Source organism: Coregonus clupeaformis, unplaced genomic scaffold, assembly GCF_020615455.1.
Source record: "Coregonus clupeaformis isolate EN_2021a unplaced genomic scaffold, ASM2061545v1 scaf5102, whole genome shotgun sequence".
Classification (NCBI taxonomy): Eukaryota; Metazoa; Chordata; class Actinopteri; order Salmoniformes; family Salmonidae; genus Coregonus; species Coregonus clupeaformis.
The window spans coordinates 12,096-18,317 of NW_025538556.1; the positions used below are offsets into that span (position 1 = coordinate 12,096).

Genomic DNA, 6,222 nt, shown 5'->3' on the forward strand with positions numbered 1-6,222 from the left:
TTGTCCGTTGGCGACTCATAGAGGCAATAAAGTCAAGTGGCAAACATTACACTACGAACTGTTCTATCGCACCTGCCAGATATTGCTTATAATTTGTAATTGATAAATGATTTGCCATATTATTGTCACACGAGTCTTATTAGAATATTCTATTAATTATGCAATTAAGTAAGAACATATATAAAGGATGTGAAAATTGATACAACCCGTCTAGCAATGGCAGCTTTGGCTTTATTAGAAGACATTTTCAATGGACAAATCCGGAGAGAACGAGTTTTTAGGACCACGGTGATTTTCTGGCCCACGACGATGACTGGCTCATCAGCCGTTTCAGATTTCCAAGGGCTATACTCTTGGAGCTCTGCGCTGAGTTGGGTCCGAATTTGGAAAGAGAGACAGTGAGGAGCCACGCATTACCCGTTCCTTTACAGGTGCTTACTACACTTGGTTTCCTAGCAACCGGTTCTTTCCAAAGGAGAACTGGCAGACCGCTCAGGAATAAGCCAGTCATGTTTGAGCCGTGCAATGCCACCTGTATGGGACGGCATCATCCGCTTGTCTACCAGGTATATAACGTTCCCATACGATGCAGGTGACCAGCCAAACATCAAAGCGCAATTTGCAGCGATAGCCGGTTTTCCTAATGTAATCGGAGCGATCGACTGCACACATATTGCTATAAAGGCGCCATCTGAAGACGAATTTGCATATGTGAATCGGAAACATTTCCATTCAATAAATGTGCAGATTATATGTGATGCACAAATGCGCCTAACAAATATTGTGGCAAGGTGGCCTGGGTCAACCACATGATTCATATATCCTTACAAACAGCATGGTTGGGATGAGACTCCAAGCTGGCAGGGTGCGCGATGGGTGGCTACTTGGTAAGTTATGCATTTAAATGTATGGTTCTATCTAAAAGTAAAATGTTTGTGTCTGTAATTATTATTACTGCCCATCAGGAGACAGTGGTTATCCACTAAAGACGTGGCTGTTAACCCCCTCACCAACCCACAAACTGACCGAGAGCGCAGATACAATGATGCCCATTCCCCGCACTTTCGGTCAGTTGTGGAGCGGGCGATGGGCAGCTGAAATGTCGGTGGCGCTGCCTTGACAGGACCGGGGATGCTGTTATACCGCCCTGACAAGGTTTGCCGCATCATACTGGCCTGTGGAGTGCTGCACAATGTCGCGCACAGGCATGGCATACCCCTTGGTGAGGTGGGGGCACCGCCAGATGACCCTGACCCAGGACCAGTATATGTGCAGCACAATCAACAAGCCATTCAGGCCCGTCAACGTGTAATTGCGACAATATAAATGGAACTCAGACACAAAGTTCATTTTTTGACCAATTCTTTTAATGAATGGCTTATTTCTGTGAGTGCGTCAGTGACATTTTTAAGGTGACTGTTCATTTCTTCAATGGCCCTAACAATTTGTTGTTGTGACTCCAGAACAGCATGCGTCAAGACACGGCCAGATGGACGGGCTTCAGCACTGGGGGAACATTAGAGACACGGGAGACGCTGGACTGAATGGGCTCTGGCTGCTCAGGTGGTGCGGACTCTGAGTGCGTGCCAGTGGATCGTTCCTGCGGTTCCTAAGTCCAATTAAACACAGGCACATCTTAACAGTAATTTGAGTCTGTTCCTTATTAATGGGTACACGCATTTGCAATAAAAGCAGTGGATACGTGAAATCTCTGGTGTACCTTTTGCTATATTGCATGCATTTTAAATTAAACGGTGGCTGGCTATGTATATCAAAGTTAAGGAAATAAATCTGAGTCACCTTGCTGGCAGTCCTGTAGTATATCCGAGTCTCCTACATCAGCGGATACGATTCCAGAGATTAACGTGTCTCCTACAGTAGAGGCAACTCTCTGATCAAAGGGTGCAAGTTCATCGGTCCCTGTACCACCGCCTGTTCTGCCCACACTTTGTCGGTGCGCAGCAGTTCTCCGCTTAACTTCCCACCTTTATGTCTGACCATTTCTTCTTCAGTTCATTTACGGTGCGACTCTCAGATCCCACCGCGTTGACGGCATCAGACAAACTCGCCACTCTTTTCTTTCTTTTGTTATTAATTCCAGAGGACAGATTTCCAAATAAAATATTTTTTCTTGTTTCTACCTCTGATAGTAGCACCTCTAATTCGTTTTCAGTGAAATTTCGTTTCTTGCTTGCTTTAGCCATGTTCTTGCAGGTTTCTTTTGCCAAATTGGACTAATTACCATATTTAAATTGATTTAATTGAGGGAGGAGACAGGGTGTGGTGTGGTGCTCGTGCATGTGCGCTCAATTTCGCGTTGATTGGGATGTACAAAGAGAATGTATGTGGAATGCTGCGTACGCAGAGATTCATACATCAGATTTTTTTGGTGCGTACGCACATTTATGGCTTTGTCCGTACGCAATGTTTTAGTATGAATTCAACGCAAGTCTTTGTACATGAGGCCCCAGGTGTCTTTTATACAGGTAACGAGCTGAGATTAGGAGCACACTCTTAAAGGGAGTGCTTCTAATCTCAGCTTGTTACCTGTATAAAAGACACCTGTCCACAGAATCAATCAATCAATCAGATTCCAAACTCTCCACCATGGCCAAGACCAAAGAGCTCTCCAAGGTTGTCAGGGACAAGATTGTAGACCTACACAAGGCTGGAATGGGCTACAAGACCATCGCCAAGAAGTTTGGTGAGAAGGTGACAACAGTTGGTGTGATTATTCTCAAATGGAAAAAACACAAAGACCTGTCAATCTCCCTCGGCCTGGGGCTCCATGCAAGATCTCACCTCGTGGAGTTGCAATGATCATGAGAACGGTGAGGAATCAGCCCATAACTACACAGGAGGATCTAGTCAATGATCTCAAGGCAGCTGGGACCATAGTCACCAAGAAAACAATTGATAACACACTACACCATGAAGGACTGAAATCCTGCAGCGCCCGCAAGATCCCCCTGCTCAAGAAAGCAAATATACATGCCCGTCTGAAGTTTGCCAATGAACATCTGAATGATTCAGAGGAGAACTGGGTGAAAGTGTTGTGGTCAGATGAGACCAAAATCGAGCTCTTTGGCCTCAACTCAACTCGCAGTGTTTGGAGGAGGAGGAATGCTGCCTATGACCCCAAGAACACCATCCCCACAGTCAAACATGGAGGTGGAAACATTATGCTTTGTGGGTCTTTTTCTGCTCAGGGGACAGGACAACTTCACCGCATCGATGGACGATGGACGGGGCCATGTACCGTCAAATCTTGGGTGAGAACCTCCTTCCCTCAGCCAGGGCATTGAAAATGGGTCGTGGATGGGTATTCCAGCATTACATTGACCCAAAATACACGGCCAAGGCAACAAAGGAGTGGCTCAAGAAGAAGCACATTAAGGTCCTGGAGTGGCCTAGCCAGTCTCCAGACCTTAATCCCATAGAAAATCTGTGGAGGGAGCTGAAGGTTCGAGTTGCCAAATGTCAGCCTCGAAACCTTAATGACTTGGAGAAGATATGCAAAGAGAGTGGGACAAAATTCCTCCTGAAATGTGTGTGCAAACCTGGTGGCCAACTACAATAAACGTCTGACCTCTGGTATTGCTGACAAGGGTTTTGCCACCAAGTACTAAGTCATGTTTTGCAGAGGGGTCAAATACTTATTTCCCTCATTAAAATGCAAATCAATTCATAACTTTTTTGACATGCGTTTTTCTGGATTTTTTTGTTGTTATTCTGTCTCTCACTGTTCAAATAAATCTACCATTAAAATTATAGACTGATAATTTCTTTGTCAGTGGGCAAACGTACAAAATCAGCAGGGGATCAAATACTTTTTTCCCCTCACTGTATGTCCACATAACGGCAGCCTGGAGAAATATAACAGGTGATCTAGACTTAAATCCTGTTTTAATTTTTATATACTTCTATAGGTACTATTAAGAAAATGGAGAACTCAACACAATTCATGTCATTTATACTAGCTGGATATAGTGACAGTGGACATTTAAAGTACTTGTATTTCATTATAATAACTGTCTTATACGTCTCAACACAGTGCTTATTGTAGTTATTTGTATGGAGAGAAGCCTTCATGAACCCATGTATCTGTTTCTGTGCAGTTTGTTTGTGAATGACTTGTATTATATTGCTGGTTTGTTTCCTGCTCTCATGACTCATTTGGTTTCAGATGACCATGCAGTTTCCGCTGTGTACTGTTACATACAGATCTTTTGTATATACACATATGGATCTATTGAATTCAGCAATTTAGCAGCCATGTCCTATGACAGGTACCTTGCTATATGTTATCCACTACAGTATAACAACATCATTACACCCAACAGGGTGTGTATTTTATTTGTGTAATATGGTTGTACTCTTTTGCAAGAAGCATCATAACACTGTCTTTAACTATTTGTTTGCAATTGTTTGGGAATGTTATAGACAAAGTGTATTGTGACAACTACCTGGTAGTAAAACTCAGCTGTTCAACATCAGACACGACAGTTAATAACATCTATGGACTCTGTGGTATTGTTTTGACTGTCGCTGTCCCTTTAATTACTATTGTGTTCTCTTATATTAAGATTCTGACTATTTGTTTGAAATCTTCCATCGAGACCAGACAGAAAGCTTTCAGCACCTGTACTCCTCATCTGGCTTCGCTGCTCAACTTCTCATTCGGCTGTTTCTTAAATCTGCTCCAGAGTAGATTTGATAGGCCTATGAGAAATGTTCCAACTGTACTTCTCACTATTTTATCAGTGTACTTTCTGATGTGCCAGCCACTTTTAAATCCTATTGTGTATGGAGTTAGGATGGCTAAAATCAGACAGGCTTGTAAACACATACTACCTGTAGGTCTGTACCCTAAAACATAAGCTAAACATTAGTGTGACCTTTTCTGTCCTGATTGTTCGATTTTTGTGATGTTGACTTGTGTGTTTTGTTACTTATAGGTGCAATAATGAATGGGGGTGAGGATGGTGAAAATCAGACTTGTAAAACATTTGCTGATATGTATAGTATTGTCATTTACCTTTTATTCACTTGCTGATCTCTATTGACTATCTGTCCCTCAAAGAATGTACTTTAAAATTAACTTCCTTGTCTACAAAGCCCTAAATTGAATTGGACCAGCCTACCTGTCAGACCTATGAACCTCCACGCACCCTAAGTTTAAACCACGTCAAGCTGCTGAATGCCGGCAGGACCTGGATACACACAATGGAGGGCCGTTTATTTTGCTCCCACGCACCACGCCTTTGGAACTCCCTTCCTGACAATCTCAGGGCTGTTCAGACTATTGGGGCCTTTAAAGCAGGCCTTAAGACTCAGCTCTATAAGCCTTCCAATCCTCCTAGACTTTGATTGTTGCTTTCATGATTTGGTTATATATATTTTGTACTCTTTTTTTAGTTCGTTTTTTATTTTATGCAATTTGAGATTATAATTTTATAATGAAAAACACTTTACAAAGGTAATAAATTATTTTCATTATTTAAATTTTAAAAAACAGAAGTTCATTACTTTGAATTCCTTACTTAAATTGATAGTTTTGCCAGAGGTTGCTGTATCTAAGTATGTAACAAATCTAGAAATGCAAAACTGTCTGGATCGATTGACAACAGTGGACAAGCTGATGTAAATGTGTAAAAGGTAAGCCCACCTGGCACCATTACATCCATCACTAATGGAAAATAAAGCCCTGTACAGTACATACAAGCTTGGGGATTGTTTGACATTTTGAGAGAGAAATCTAGGGAAATACTGTAGCATGAAAACAAACTATATTCTGTCTGAAATGCAGATGCATGTCATGTTTTCTGAGGAACAACCGTTCTATGTAACATGATATCTGTGTGCCAGCTATCTGTCAGATGACTAGCTTTCTTATTCCTCAGAAAGGCAACTACCTGGGACACAAGAGAAACCTGTTGCCTATTTTGGATAGCTTATTCTGTCCTAACAAATTCCAGATAATTCCTTGATAATAACAAATATACTGCATATACTGTATTTCGTTTTAATTGAGAAATCGGACGACGCGCACCACTGGCTTGGTGCGGGGAGCAGGAACGGGCCGTACCGGACTGGCGACGGGCACCACTGGCTTGGTGCGAGGGACAGGAACAGGCCGGACCGGGCTGGCGACGCGCACCACTGGCTTGGTGCGAGGGGCAGGAACAGGCCGGGCTGGACTGGGAACACGCACCACTGGCT

The 6,222-nt window shown here is 42.8% G+C and overlaps 1 pseudogene; it reads left to right on the top strand.

Annotated features, from left to right (window-relative positions):
- Positions 1-1,192: 1,192 nt before the first annotated feature.
- LOC121557478 lies at positions 1,193-4,856 on the top strand (annotated as a pseudogene).
- Positions 4,857-6,222: the final 1,366 nt, after the last annotated feature.